Source organism: Anomaloglossus baeobatrachus, chromosome 4 (assembly GCF_048569485.1).
Source record: "Anomaloglossus baeobatrachus isolate aAnoBae1 chromosome 4, aAnoBae1.hap1, whole genome shotgun sequence".
NCBI lineage: Eukaryota > Metazoa > Chordata > Amphibia > Anura > Aromobatidae > Anomaloglossus > Anomaloglossus baeobatrachus.
Window position 1 is genome coordinate 99,795,384 of NC_134356.1, and position 17,036 is coordinate 99,812,419.

At 40.0% G+C, this 17,036-nt stretch overlaps 1 protein-coding gene across 2 annotated transcripts in view; it reads left to right on the top strand.

Moving 5' to 3' along the window:
- Window positions 1-17,036, top strand: part of FSTL4 (follistatin like 4) — a 1,562,686-nt gene that overhangs the window by 685,421 nt on the left and 860,229 nt on the right. The window lies entirely within an intron of this gene.

Consider the following 17,036-nt stretch of genomic DNA (forward strand, 5'->3'; position numbering starts at 1 on the left):
TCTCTAAAGACATTTTTTTTAACAGTACTCACATTTTTTGCCAAGAAATTAGTTCATGCTTTGAACCAATGTAACCTTCTCTGCAGGATAATGGATGATTTTAGCCACATCTTGCAACTTTGATGGCTGATGAGGAATAGGTAGCACAACACAAATCTTTCTAAGGAATTTGTTATGGGTAGGAGATTGCGGATATGGTTGTGTGAACATTTTATTAAGATTTGCACTTTTAAAAGTTGAAAAGTAAAGCTTTACTTTATTTCAGAGGACATTAAGATGAAAAGTAAAAATTGTAAAACAATTAAGGAATTTTAATGACAGAATTCACTCTAATTTATGTAATGTGTTTCATTATGATGTTTTTTTTTTCACTGAAAAATGCTGTACAGTTGTTTTAACATATATTGGAGCCTGCAGCACTAAAAATATCAGAGACAACAAGAAAGGTTTTTTTTCACTTTAGAGTTCACTTTAAAGTCATCTTTAAAGAATACCGTATTTCTCAGTTTAAAGGACGAACCGGATTATACGACGTACACCTAATTCAGAGAAAAAAAGGGTGAAAAAAATGGGGTCCATCTTATAATCCGGTGGTGTCTTTCTGGAGGGGGCAGCAGCGGTGGTAGATCGGGGTCACAGGAGGGTATCCCAGATGCTGCCGGTAGTGGGTGTCCCAGTTGCTGTCCCACAAACTGTTGGCTTTGCTGGTACTGGGGCAGCTGTTTTGGGGCTTGGGCTTCGGCAGTGGTGGTGGATCAGGCTGTTGTCGGTGAGGGCTTCAAAGAAATGGCGCCCAGAGTCAGCGCACGTGCAGATTGAGCTTTCGACTCAATGGCAAGCTGAGATCTCATCTGCCCAAGCACCACCTCCGGGCACCATTTTCCTTACATCTGCTACTTGGAGACCAGTGGGCCAGAGGCAGCAATTGCACATATGAGATTTTGAGCCGAGAGCTCCATCTGCGCATGCGCCAACACCAGGGATCATTATTTCAAGTCCTCATCACCTGCCCCGCAGTGCTAGCACCAGCCACTACAGAATCAAACAGCTGCCGCAGCACCAGCTCAGATATTGCAGGCCCCACACAGCTGCCGCAGACCCCGCACTGCCGTCGCAGCCCCTGCACAGCCGCTGAAGATCCCGCATAGCTGCCACAACACCAGCCCAGCCGCCACAGCCCCTGCACAGCCACCGCAACATTCCCCCAGCCTCCTGTGGTCCCTCTCCACCACCCTCAGTAAGCCACATTCAGATTATAGGATGCACCCCTCAATTTCCTCCCAAATTTTTGGGAGGAAAAGTGCGTCTTGTAATCCGAAAAATACGGTACATAATAAATGTCTTATAAAGTGGTTATACCACCTTTGAAACCCACCAGAATGCAGTGGACACTAAAGGGATTGTCCACCTAACCATAGATTAGTTCATGAATATAAGATTGGTTGGGGGCCTGGCATACACAGTACCCCGTCTTATCACACCCAGTGGTGGCTAAGACTAAACCTCCTTAATGCAACCACTAACGGTTGCTCTTGGCTTACAAAGTAGGGGTTATGCTACCAGCTTTGACATCATTGTGTAATATCTTATAGTTAAAACCCTTTCAAAGTAATTGTACAGAATATTTTCTTCTACCTGTTGTTGATCATTACTCTCTAGAACACTAATTCCATGGCTTGCATAATAATTGTGCTGCTTGAATAATTCTGACAAAGTTGATTTGGCAGGTAAGCAAAAACCTGCTTTGGATGTCACATCAAACCAAAATTCGCGTTTGATGAGCCCAACCCACCCACAATGAGCGTAGATCAGTTCCAAGACCCGCTGCTATGCTCATTTCAGGCATCCACTATTGAAAGTCATTAGCCTGTTTAATGAAGATTGATGTCAGATGCTTTTTGGATACATTTGTTTTCACTGAAACTAAAATAAGATAAATAATATAATGCAAAAGGTACAGATGTCGAGTACATTACAGGAATAAAACTCCATTCTGCTATTAATATTGTAGTGACCTGAGCCTATTAATAGATATTACCTATTTAATACATCATTTAAATGCTACTAGAATTAATTTAGCACAATATACTTTGAGCAGTTCATGCAGTTTTTCACTATGAAACATGTTGCTTTATACCAAGGGAATGTTATACCTCTCACCCTTCAGAAATAATAATGGCAAAAAGAATTAAGAAGATTGTACACTACTTTTACATTGCCTATCCTTAGGATAGGTCATCAATGTCTGATCGGCTGCGGTCCGACAGCCCGCTGATCAGCTGTCATCGGTACTGGCATTGGCAGCAGACAACTGGAAATGTTCAGTTCAGGAGCAGCCCCATCTTCTAATAGCAGCCGCAGCCGGTTAATGCACATCCGCCCCCCCCATTCAAATCAATATGATGTGGATGTGCAGTACCCGGCCGTGTCCGCTATCAGAAGACAGGTCAGCTCCAGAACTGATCATTTTTGACTGCCTGCTGCAACTGCTGGCACCTAAAAGGGCTGATAATGGGGTTTGGAGTGTAAGACCCTGGCCAATCAGACATTGAGGACCTATCCTAAGGATATACATAAAGCACATGGCACATTTAACTCTTTTATTTGGTGCAATGGTAGGGTCCAGAGTCATAACTATAAACAAATAACCATGCACTCCAAGTGAACTTGAGTTTTTTTTATTAATTTATTAATTTCAATTATAATGCAATCCGGTGGATGAAGACATTTTAGTCAATTACACCGTCCTTTGTTCACGTGCTGGAAGTTTACAAATCGTGTGGGATGTTATTGATAAAGTATAGAGCAGGGTCCACCACTTTCATGGAGTGCGCAGTTGACATTACTCTATACGTTATCGTCAGAGTCCTACACGATTTGTAAACTTCCAGCACGTGAACTGAGGAAGGTCTAATTGACTGAAATGTCTTCATCCACTGGATTGTATTATATTTGGAATTAATAAACAAAAACTCAAGTTCACTTTATTTGTTTATAGTTACTATCCTAAGGATAGGCCATCAATATAAAAGTAGTGAATTCCCTCTTTAATATACCCCAGTTTTCAAATATTAAAGGGAATCAATCACCAGGATTTTCGTATGTAACCTAAATCCAGTGCTATACTGGCACTATCAGGCAGATTATTTAAATACCATTAGTGATCAGCTCGGATGTTTAGGCTTTCAAATCCAAGAAAGTGAAGTTTAAAAATTCGTCAGATTTTTGAGTGACAGTTGTACCAAAGCAGATAATAGCAGGGTGGTTTATGCTCATGGATTCCCGCCCCCCTGCCTGTTGTTCCTCCCTCTCTCTCTGGCTCTATGCTAATTTTTCTATTCAGTAAGATGGCATCGGAGTTGGCGCTTGCGCATAGCGCTTATCTTTCTGAAACTCGTGTTCCCACCTGTTACCAGTTGTCCTGGGGCAGCACCGTGTCTGGGGGCCTATTCTGCAGCTAATCGCTAAGATCAGCTGATCTCTACTCCTGTTGTGACCGAGCACGCTCCCGCACATGCGCCGCCCTCTCAGCCACAAGAATATAATAATGGGGTAGCACGAGCTTCAGAAAGATGGCGCCGGAGATAAGTGCTATCCTCAGGCGCCAGCTCCGATGCCATCTTACTGAATAGAAAAATTAGCATACAGCCAGAGAAAGCCTAAACATCCGAACTGACCACTAATGGTATTTAGGTAATCTGCCTGATAGTGCCAGTATAGCACTGGCTTTAGATTATATACGAAAATCCTGATGATTGGTTCCCTTTAACCATAGATGGGACAATTAGTTTTATGTATCTTTAAGACAAACTTAAAGAAAACATTTCATTGTGACCGAATCAATTTGATACTGATCGGAAATAACAGGCAAAATACCATACTAGTTGTGCCGGGTAAACACTGAACAAGACATGATACTTTCTACAGCCCATGAGAAAATGTGATGAGGTTCAAAACTCCCTGAAAAAGCATAGCAGCAGGTCTTGGAACTTATCTATCCTCATTGTGAGTGGGTTTTGGCTCATCAAATACGAATGTTAAGCCTTATGGTGGCTGGATATTTAATCCTTGAATGTTAAGATTTTATGCTTGTCGAGACAAAATAAGACTAGAGGACTGATTCATCAAGTTGAAACATTGCCACACCGGTTTTGATAAAGGAGCATGATGGAGTCAGACGCTATCAATTTATGAAAAAGTATATGCCTCTTCATGAACCTGGAGCATCTGCTGAGTAGCATGTGCTATGCCAGAAATCTCACTCCAGTCAAGCATTAGAAAGAGAATTCTGTCATAGAGAGCGCAACATCTCATCATGAATTTGACAAGCTGTAGTGTTTGACCCCCGCCGCGCCAGTGTCCCACCCAGCTCTGCCCATTATATTAGAGCTGGGAAAAGCAATTGTGAAAAAGCCAAAAGTCAAAAAATGTAGGCGCAATTCCGAGTTTACCTAAATTTTGCGACTTTTCAAAACTTTTACACCAGAATTTTCAATAGGAGCTTTGATGAATCGGGAACAATGTCTTTCATTTGGAAGCAACTTTGCAACTGAGTTTTTAAATAATGATATCAGTACATGCTCTAGAACATTAACAGGAGCATAACTCATTATACTTAACTACTTTTGGAAAGTAGAACTATGGCAAATATCACCTCTAATTGTCTATTACATTTCTTGTCATTGGGCCTATAAATAAATTAGGAATCTGACAGCTAAAGTACTCCGGTCATTAGAACTAAAATCCTCTCCCTGCTTTGTCAGTTTGCACAGATTGCCACTGCGGACCCTTAGTAGTGTGTCATGGTACAGTAAGAACTTGTTTCTACCATTTCTTATACAACTTATAGACATAGAATAGGAATGAGGAGTAGTGACTGACTTCAAGAAATGCTTGACATAGCAAAACCTCAGTAATTGCTGACTTTGGTGAATTGCAGCTTAAATATTGATAGTTAACTGAAATCGGGATTCTGGGAGAATTAGGAGCTTTAGAAAAGTGTTGGCATCAATAGAGTCTTGTCAAACAAATTTTCTTCCTCGGGAGATTTTAGAGAGCAGTGCCCTTTGGTTCCTTTCTAAAACTCTGTTCTTGCTTCTTGGCATCTCAGCTAAAGAACTGCTGACTTGGCATCCAAAATCACTTTCAAATATATTTGAAAATCAAGCTGTAATTGAGCAAAATGTATTTTGAAGCTGCCCCAAATATAGAGATTATGGAATTTAATGCAAGAAATTACATGTGTAACAGTTCCAGAATTTCACAGGAAAATTAAGCCTCAAAGAGAAGCCAAATAATATGAAGCAAGAAATTAATATCTAAACAGAAAATGGATAAAAGTTTTGTTTTGCCCCTAAATGAAATATCATTGAGCTGTCATCTATCAAGGTGGAAAATATTTAATTTAGCTTTCTCTTTCATCCTAATGTGTCTGTGCATGTGTGCTTGTGTGTGTGTGTGTGTGTGTGTGTGTATGTGTATATATATATATATATATATATATATATATATATATATATATATATATATACTGCTCAAAAAATAATGGGAACACCAAAATACAAAATCCTTGTTTAAGTGTTCCCTCAATTTTTTTGCGCAGTATATATGTGAATATATATATATATATATATATATATATATATATATATATATATATATATATATATATATATATATATATTTGGTGTAATGCAAATCTTATACCATTTATGAATGATGGTTCATAAAGGGGTCAATAATAGTCTCCCAGGGACCCAGACGGATCTTGTTATACCCAATACCCATGATTATACATTCACTTGCTTAAACTACTAAATGTAGGATCTACATGATACAGTATAGGCAAATATGACTTGGTATGAGCTCAATTCCCTGCCAGAGTGCTAGTTAAATCAGCTTCCCAAAAACTTATTAAATGGAATCTGTTAGCAATTTTTTGCTATGTAATCTCAAGACAGACGGCATGCTGTAGAGGTTAACACACAGATTTCATCAGTGCACCTCTTATCACACTGTGTGCTGTTTACCTGCAATGTTTGTTTTAGCTTCAGGAGATTATCATTATTGGATTAAGTCAGTTAGAGGTCAGCTAGTCCTATACATGCCCCTACTGTGAGTAGCAGCTCACTGTGTACAGACATTGCATATACAGAGTCTGGTGTGGATGGTAGGAGCTTTCTCAGCTCTACTGAATTGCTAATTCTAAAAACTTTGATTATGTCAGAACTGTTTCACCCAGTAAACTAAGTGATACATTACTGGAATCAAGGCCTCTTTTTCCTACATCATACTGCTATCAGATAAGGTAGCAAAAACCTGCTGATATATTACCTTTAAAGAGCTTAAGGTAAAGATTTCTATGTGTATGTTATTTTTCATTAAGTGACATTGATCTAATTTTATTATAGTGTTATCAGCTTCTATCTTTGCACACCATCATTCTTGTTAGAGAACCAATGAGGTTTCCTTGTAGATGTTTCACATGTTCAATGAATGCGTGAGGTCTTTAATTATGATCTACAAACCAAAGAGCACAAAATCGTACTATGTAAAACTTATACTACATTACCGATATATATATATATATATATATATATATATATATATATATATATATATATATATATATATTATACCTAGCCAAAGGTGTGCCTACCAGAAGTGACAAGGTGACGTTTCTTTTGATGGGACCCTAACCATTTCTCTCAGACATACATCTCTTAGGGCAAATGCCTACAAATTTAAAGGAAAGGTCGAATCCAATGCTAATTAATAATGCCTTAGATTGAAGTGAGAACTGGAATGCTCAGCTTAATTCTGTTAGAAGATCCTGTTTATATTTCTTTTATTTGTGTTAATTATGATCTGACTTAAGGTGTACGAGATCAGGAAAAAATGTTTAGTCTCCCCCCCAATGAATACATCACAATTATGAAAAATATATGTTCCCTGCTAGATTGAAAAACAATGGACTCTATGACTATATATTGTCTAATGTCTGTGTCTCTGTTTTACCATGCTGGAACATGTTTTGAATATAACACAATCCATGATCAGTAGAGCAAGCAAAAAAAGAGTATAAAAACAGGACAGCATATAAAGTAATTGCAGCTGCTTCTTTTTGTGAGGTAACACGTTTTTTTCTGTGAGGCAAAAAATAGTTTTTAAATAGGCTGGGAAATATTTTACTTCACAGAAAGCAGCATCTGTGACTTCATGCTGCTCTATCCGTATACTCTCTTTTGTATTTTCCCCCGGCCCTGGAGCTGTGGTATGATCAGACTATATCCCTGAACCGTCAGACACAGCCATTACACAATACACAGCAGGGGCACATATATAAGATTATCTAGGCACAGGAAAAAACAATTTCACACCCAATTGTGGAACCAATTTTTATTTCAAGATCTATTGTACTTTACTAGGGCTATGTAGTTTAATGACAAATCTGCTTTAAAGGAAACCTGTCATGAGGTTTTAGATACCGCTCCTGAGAGCAGCATGATTAGAGACTCCAATTCCAGCGATGTATAACTTACCAAGCTTCCTGCTAAAGTGTTAATAAAATCAATGTTTTATCACTGGTCACAGAATGCTGAGTTCTGTACAATTTTGCCCACACCGACGATTGAAAACTTTCTATGTACACTGTGCATAGGCAGAAAGCTGCCAATTTTTGATGGGGCTGGCATAAGGAGAGCTTATTAATATGTTTTTTTAGATGGCAGCAGCTTTACTAGTTCTCTAGTAATAATCTCCTGCTGATAAAGCAGTGATTTAAAAAAATAAAGCTACAAAGGCAGCCTAGTAAATGATGCATAGCTGGAATCATGGTCTCAGTCTCTGCATCATGCTGCTCTTAAACTGGATGTAAAAACACCCGGTGACATATTCCTTTTAACACGCCTTTTCAGAAAAAAAAAAAATAATCAGATGCCAATTGTAAGTTGTATACCCTACTATCATAGATCTGGTAACTCATGTGACAGATCCTACAGTAACGGCTCCATCCCAAATTATGGTTGATCTTCTGCTGGTCCTGTGATCCACACGGATTGTGTTTCCTGAGTGCCATGTAATTAGATCATTCTGCTTATTTCAATTGATGAACCAGACCCCTTCTTTATCTTTGCACTGCAGCATATATTTTTTAAAAAGCCAACTAGGATAATAGGTAAAGTATAAAACATTTGTGTTCTGAGTTTCCTCAATGATTTTTTACTTGTTAACGTATTTTTCATTTTATAAGACGCACTGGATTATAAGACGCACCCCAAATTTATAGATAAAAAAAGATAAAAAAAAAATGGGGTCCGTCTTGTACTCCAGTGCCGTTGTTGTCTTACCAGAGGGGCACAGCAGCGGTGGTGGAGCGGAGTCACAGGATGCAGAGGCTGTGCTGACAGTGGTAGCGGGTCAGTGGTGTCAGCGGTGGGTCAGTGGTGGCAGCGGCAGGTCAGTGGTGGCAGCGGTGGTGATGGGTTAGTGGTGACAGCGGTGGTGGTGGATCAGTGGTGGCAGCAGCGGGTCAGTGGTGGCAGCAGTGGCGGGTAAGTAGTGGCAGCGTTGGTGGCAGGTCAGTGGTGGCAGCGGTGGGTCAGGTGTGGCAACGGAAGCTGCGGTGGTCGTGTAGTGAAGCAGGCAAATTCAGTAAGTGTCCCAGTCTGTTTGCTGTCCGAGCTTCAAAGAAATGGCACCCGGAGCGGTGCATGCGCAGATGGAGCTCTCGTCCAAGTGACCCATCTGTGCACATGCTGACTCTCGACACCATCATTTGAAGCCGAGACCGCAGACAGACTAGGACACCCGCTGCACACCCACCGCAGTCTGCACAGTCACCCGGCTGCACAGAGTGGCCGGCAGCAGGTGGCCCGCCCACCAGCACAGAGAGGCAGCCAGCTGCCGGGTAAAAGAGGCAGCCAGCCGCTGGCGCCGACAGGCACCTGGCTGCCCGCACGCACCGACAGACACCCAGCCGCCCGCACACAGAGCCACACAGACAGCCCCCCACCAATTCACTTTCCGGTCAGCTATATTCAGTTTTAAGGCGCACCCCTCATTTTCCTCCTAAAAATATGGTATACATATAAATAACGAATGTTCAGTTAGATTCAGAAATATTTGGACAGTGATCAAATCTTCTTGATTTGGATTCTACATGCCGCTATTTTTATATTGAGATGTAATTTAAGTGCAGACTTTCAGATTGAATTGAAGGGGTTGAGAAAAAATATCCTGTGAAACGTTTAGGAATTGCAGCCATTTTTCTACAAATCCTCTTCAGTTAAGAAGCTCAAAATTTATTGGACACATTTTCATTAATTTAATAAAAAAACTAATTTAATTACATAAATAAAATGCCCATTTTTAATACTTTGTAGAGAATCCTTTGCAGGCAATGGCTGTCTGACGTCTAGAAACCATAGACGTCACAAAACACTGGGTTTCTTTATTTTTAGGCGTTCAGTTGTTGCTTGATTGTGGGACTTTCTGCCTTAAGCATGGGAAATGCAGCATGATGGGGTTGAGATCTGGTTGCCATTGCCGAATATTCCAATTCTTTACCTTAAAAAAATTCCTGGTTTGTTTTTGCTGTATTTCTTTTGGGTCATTGTCCATCTGAAGTGCTATCCAATCAACTGGGCTGCATTTAGTTAAAGCTGAGGAGAAAGTCTTGCCCTGTACACGTCAGAAATCATCTGGCTGCCTCTGTCTTCAGTCACATCATCCGTAAACACTAGTGACCCTGTGCAATTGGAAGTCATGCAAGCTCAGCCAGCACACTGCCTCCACCATGTGTTACAGAGGATGTATAGTGCTTTGGATCACGACTCGAGCTGTTCCAAGCCTTCTCCATACATTTTTCTTCCCATCATTCTGGTACATATTGATTTTAGTTTCATCTATCCTGTGATGCTTTTCTAGAGCTGGCCTGGCTTCTTGAGAAGTTTTTTGTCAAAGTATAATCAGGCCTTTCTATCTTTAAGGATGATTACTGGTTTGAACCTTGTGGTGAACCCTCTGTTTTTGCTCGCATGAAGTCTTCTCTTTATGGTAGATAGAGTTGAGCGAGTACCTAACTATTCGTAGTCGCTATACTTATAATGAGTACTGTCTAATTCTCGTAATGTCCTTCTGAATAGCGTGTGCAATGCAAGTCAATGGGGAAAACTCGCAAAGTAACGAGTAACCTGAATTCCGTACTATTTGTGAGGGTAGTGAATAGTATGGCATTCGGGTTACTCGTTACATTGCGAGAATTCCCCATTGACTTACATTACAGACGCTATTCAGAATGAGTACGCGAATATTAGAAAGTACTCGTAACAAATATAGCGACTACGAATAGATAGGTACTTAGCTTTGAAACAAGATATTTCAGAGAAGATCTCATTTATATGTAGAAATACATGTGTGGTCAATATAAAGGACTGGCACATGACTTATTTCTTCCAAAGACAATACTAAGGACCAGGGGGCATTCACTGCGAGTGGAAGAAAAGACATTCCGGCAGCTAAATACAAATTCATCACAATTAGAGCAGTCAAACTGTGGAATGCCCTATCACAAGAAGTAGTGATGGCAGACATTATAACAGCTTTTAAAAAAGGGCTGGATAATTTCCTTAGTACACATAACATTGTTGGTTATAAGTGATTTAGTGACAAAATGTAGAATTGGTGGAGGAAGGTTGAGCTAGATGGACCTAGGTCTTTTTTCAACCTAAGTAACTATGTAACTATGTACTCGCTCAACTCTAATGGTATACTTAGATACTCAAACACCTAGTTCCTGGAGTGTAGTCATCACCTAGGTGGATGTGGATGTTAAAGGATTTTGAGCTCATTTACCACTGTTGTCATCTATAGTCATCCAGGCCTTTTTGAGTAGCTCACCAGTGTTCTATTGTTTATTGCAGAATGTACCAAACTGTTGATTTGGTCACGTCTAACATTTCTGTTATCTCTCTGATTGATCTCTTCTTTTTTTCAGCCTAATGATGGTCTGTTTCTCTTCAATTGAGAGCTCATTTGACTGTAAGTGAATTATGAGTAGGACTGTTTCGGTGGTCTTAGCAGAAGGTGTTATTGTGCAGTTTCCTATAGGAGGCACTATGATGATGTGCTCTGTTATATTTGTACTGGATGAGAGGCATTGTTATAATTTTAGAGTGAAAGAACCTGTTTACCGTCACTTCTGTGGGAGTCACTTTTAGGGTAGGATCACATAAAAACTCAGTCCGATTTTTATACAGAACTGTCAGATGATTTTTTTTCTCACTTGTCATCCAGTTTCTGTCCTTGTGCTGACTGTGTACAATCTGTCTTTTTACAGTAACAGTAGTAATAATATCCTGTGTTACAGAATTGTAATGTATCTCTAAAATTCGGATGCCATACTTTGGGATTCAACTTTTTTTCTCGAATACAAACTCGAATGGGTGAATCTCATCTGATTTTAGAGTAAAATCGCAGTGTACTGTAATTTTTTCAACTGACATTCTGTAAAAAGTAAAAAGATTGGTCATCAGCACTAGAGATTAGTTGTTCTGTCGAGATTCGGTTCGCCAGCAGCAAACGAGCCTAGCTCCACAGGCTCGAGCTTGACCAAAACCCCGAATCCAGTCACTGATTGGCAGTTTGAGTTTCCACCCACATACAGCCAGCCACAAGCAGATGACTTCTGGGGGAGGGTAGGCGGGCTTTTTCAAACTTTGTTTTTGCACACTACATCTGATCACGCTGTTGGTACCCCCAGTGTACGCTGTTTAAACACTGCAAGCGGCTTGCATAGGGCTGAGCAACAAGCGTAGTATTAACCCAAAAAACGTCCCAGAATACACACAACCATAATATAATAATTAACATCTTTATTGATAGCACCGGAATTCAATGAAAACAATTACACAAAAGACATGTTAAAACCATAAACACATATGGCAAAGGAACAGGTCACACTCATGACCCCAATAAATAACTTTAAGCAGTAGGCAGAAAATATATAATTAACATTACTTAAATCTCCTCACTAAAAAAGCCACATACCGCCATCAGTTCAAAAATTACTGCCAAATATTACTGAACTGTTAAGTAAAAAGGCAGGGGCTGTAAAAAGAGAATCCCTAGAGATTACCTGCTGTCATGTTCAGAACCAGAGTGTGATACTGTTCCCCTGTCACGCACTCCAACGCGCGTTTCACTAACGCTTCCTCAGGGAGTGAGAGACTAAGTAAATAAGTGAAACATTAGGGGCATGGAAATCTTCATCTATCCATTAAAAAATAAAATTTCATGTTTATGCCCAAAGTTTGCATTAACAAAAATATGAGCACTCAATCTGTTTTAATAGTTTCCATGGGAATAAATTATCTCTACAGCACAGTTATACAATTAATTACATTTACAATACCGGAATAAGACAATATAGATTGCATTACAATACTGCGGCACTGAAACTTCTAGATAAAGAGAATCTTAGGGGCCATACAGCAAGAAGTACAGTAAAAACCTTCTTCTTTTCATTTTCTACATTGTGTTGTTTAGTCCTACTGATCATTTTCTCCTAAAATCTCAGATATTAAATAGTATCATATAATGGGAGGTCTTTCAATGCAAACTCTGGAAGGAAAATAGAAGGGTAAACTAGAACAAAGAATAGAAGAGCGAGTCAGGAGTGACAATGATTGAGTAAGGAGGGCTTCGATGAAAGCAACATAATATAGTTCACGTTCTAACTCAAATGTACATTAGTTCTTCATTGTGTAATAATGATACGGCATGTTCATCCTTATCTCATGTTGTCATATTACCTATTTAACAAGTGACAATGCACAATAAAGGACCAACAACTTGTAAATCAAAGTGGTGGCAACAACTAAAATTAGACATTTATTCTTGGTGATTATGACTGTTCACATAAATAACAAGCTGTGTCTTACATTTCCAATGAAGGTCTGAAACATTTTCCGAGAATTCCAGGTTTTAACTATAACCATCACGAGAACATTACAGAACACACTATGTAACTTTATTGCGGATGGAATTAATTCTGTACTCTGCATAGTTTGAGTTCTTAGAGCTAAGGGAGAAACATCATGGAATGTACGGAATTGAATCTTTCTCACACTATAGTGGTAGAACAGGTGCTGATTTGGGGAAGCCACCAATTTCACCAGTTGAGCTGTGCTAACTGTTTCAACCAATTCTAGCCTCAAGTGTGACAATTGCATGTATGACCGCTGAGGCAAATCATTGGCTGCAGGGGTCATGTGAATAATGGACATGAAGTCACCACCAGTTCTCGTAGAATAGAATCATGTATCGTGATTGCCCTGAATCTTCCTTCCTGTGACATATTCTCACAAATTTCAGATTTGAAGGTCACCATTAATGGTTGAAATATGGAGATTCTGAGATTTGCAATGCTACTTGTGGGTGGTCTCTTCTGCTTCTTACATTTTGGCTTCCCTCTGGTTCTTAATCACCTACCATACCCCAGGACATCATTTATGCAAGATTGGAGAAAACCACTGCAGGCAAACAAAAGCCAAATCCGAAATTGACTAGTTCAATGTAGATTCCAACATGGTATTGCTTTACAATTCTAATCCACTAAGTATTTTTTTGCTGTCCCAATGTGTTTCCAATGACTCTTTTGTGGAAGTTAAAGTAGTTGTCCACTACTTGGATATCCCCTTCTCCATCACTATGTTTGCACCCAGTAAAATAAAAACACTTATACTCACTTACAGTGCTATTCCAATGGTATTGGCATTTTCTCCCCTGGGGCTGATATGAGATTGTAACATCAAGTAAGGGGTACTTTGCACACTGCGACATCGCAAGCCGATGCTGCGATGCCGAGCATGATAGTCCCCGCCCCTGTCGCAGCTGCGATATCATTGTGATAGCTGCCATAGTGAATATTATCACTACGGCTGCTTCACATGCACTCACCTGCCGTGCGACGTCGCTGTGGTTGGCGAACCGCCTCCTTATTAAGAGAGTGGGTCGTGCGGCGTCACTGCGACGTCACACGGCAGGGGACCATAGGAGCGGAGGGGCGGAGATGAGCGGGATGTAAACATCCCGCCCACCTCCTTCCTTCCGCATAGCCGACGGGAGCTGCGGTTATGCAGGTAGGAGATGTTCCTCACTCTTGCGGCTTCACACACAGCGATGTGTGCTGCCGCAGGAACGAGGAACAACATTGGACCGTCGCGTCAGCGTAATTATGGAATTCGCCGACGCTACACCGATGATACGATTATGACGCTTTTGCGCTCGTAAATCGTATCATCTAGGATTTACACACTACGATGTCGAGAGCAACGCAGGAAGTGTGTCACTTTTGACATGACCCCACCGACATCGCACCTGCAATGTCGTAGTGTGCAAAGCCCACCTTAGCCCTTTGCACAATCTGCTCCAGCTTCCATATTCTCACCTTCGGAAGTTTCAGACATCAATAGGAAGTTAGATGGCCGGGCGCAGCTCCAACTTCTTCTGGATGATCAATTCTGGAGAATCCAGGGAGAGGGAAGCTGGCGCTGATTAAGTGCAGGGCTCAGAAGAGAAAATAACCTCACATGAGCCCCAAAGAGCGAGTTCTGACATCAATGAAATGGCAACAGCACCGAAGGTGAGTATAAGTGTTTTTATTTTAATATGGGCAAACACTCAGATTTAGACGGGATTTTACGAATAGTGGACAACCCCTTTAATAGAACAAACCACATAAAAATATATTTATGGAAAAAAACAAATGCAAAAATGTGGCGTCACACCATAGGATAATCTTTAGCTCCATTGTATGGATTTGTACACCTTGCAACTAGTATAGATCTGGAATTTGTTGGGTACTGTATACGACAAGGACTTCTGCTCAATATTTTTATTTGGATTTGTTGTGTTTTATCTCTCCAAAAATGTTGTAAGAATTTAAATTGCCACCTTGGGAAATTCTGCTCGAAGAAACTTATTTACTCTACAACTAACAGTAGCTGCATTTTCTTTGATGCTTTTTCCACAGTTTCCATTAAAGAACAAGAGTCTTCTAAAGCAGAAAGAATCATTTTAACTAGAATGGGAGCCTCAAAATGGTTAAGATGTTTCTTGATGTGTGGGGAACATGGCTTCCCATTAGACAATCATCCAGTTAAGAGAACCCTCTAAGCATGAACATCTGTTTTAATGATATATTTACTCACTCACGCATTTCAGGATTGTAAAATATGCAACATTCTGTCAGTTCCCATGCCAGCTCATTGATTAATATGTTGCTTGTGTTTCTGTGTACTGCTTTTTCTAACCTTGTGTGTGTTAGGCGGCTTTGTATTCATCTTATGTCACAGAATGCTATAGAAAATGAGTTCTAGTTTCAGGAATCAGCAGCCATGCAATAGCTGTATCATGCCTAATGATACAATGTCATACTTGAATGGGTTTTTGAACAATCCATGAAATAATGTTAATGGAAATCCCCATTCACTCTGCATTATGACCATATTCAATGTTTTTTTCTCTACCATACATGCAGTCGATTGTAAAGTTTTTGATTGTACTTGTATTTTGTTCATACACCATCAAGCGAGTAAGACGTATCCTTATTATGCATGGCGTACAGATGCAGGTCACATCACCCGAACCAAAAATGTGTAACTGGTAAGCCTTTTGTGTCATATTGCCCATTTAATGTTGTTATTTACACTGCCCAAAAGAATATTTTAGGATATTTTTGAGATTGGACAATGAGCATATACTCATAACATAACATTGAATATTCAACACCTGACAGGAAAAGTTGTAGATTCATATAAATCAAAGAATTTACATACTTGTTAATAATATGCAAATTATGATTTTTTTTTAAAACAAATTTAAAAAACAAGATTTTTTTTTTCAGTTGTGCTGAAAGACAGCTCTTCGGACACTTTTGAGAAATGACTGTTACAAAAGTTCCACCAACAAATCCATATAATGCCAAACTTGTGGTGTACCTGGAATAAAAACTAGAGAAATGCAGGCACCCTTATACACTCCCTGACAGAAGTTCTGTCGCTTATCCATGTTAAGTAAATAAAAGCTTATAACCTGACTTTAAATTTATCCATTGGTTTTATAAATTACTCTTTTGAAACCTGAAACCCTCACAAATTTGGTTTAGGTTATGAAAATAAAGTTGCTTCAAAGCTGAAAATTGATCAATTAATGAACACAGAAAGGTCAGATTTTGGCAAGACAAAAGATTTGTCGCCTTGTCATATAATGCACCCAATCCTAGTTTACATCCTCACCTGTGCTTACTAAATGATCGCTTAATTAGTGGGTGTGTATAAAAAGAAACCCAGCACCCCAGGCCTTCACTTGAACTGCAACTTGACCTCTGACAACATGCCAAAAATCCATCCAGCGACCAAAGCCTTGATTATCAAGAGGCTGAAGACCAGATCCACTGCAGAGGTGGCTGGCACCTTTAATGGGTCTCCGCGTCAAGTACAAAGAATTAAAAAAAGATTTGAAGAGACTGGAGATGTTTTTGACAAGCCCAGGTCTGGCAAACCCCGCAAGACAACTGCTCAGGAGGAAAGTTTGATGGTTAGAAAATCCTGCCCCTTTTCCACTCTAGCAGAGCTCCAACAGGCCTGGTCACCTCAAGTCCCTGTGTCAACTAGAACAGTTTGTAGGATTCTGTCTCAAAATGGCCTCCATGGTCGAATCAGTGCCCAGAAGCCTGCACTAAACAAAAGGCAATTAAAAAAAAAAACGTGTGGTATTTGCCAAGTCCTACAGCCTGCTAAACAGATGGATGCTGGAAAAGTGAGAGAAGGTGGATTTCTCTGATGAATCTTCAGTTGAATTACACCACAGCCACCGCAAATACTGCAGGAGACCTACTGGAGCCCGTATGGATCCAGAAAACAGTTAAGTTTAGTGGTGGAAAGATCATGATCTGGGGTTACATTCAGTATGGTGGTGTGCGAAATATTTGCAAGGTGGAAGGCAATATCAATAGCCTAAAATATCAAGAAGTA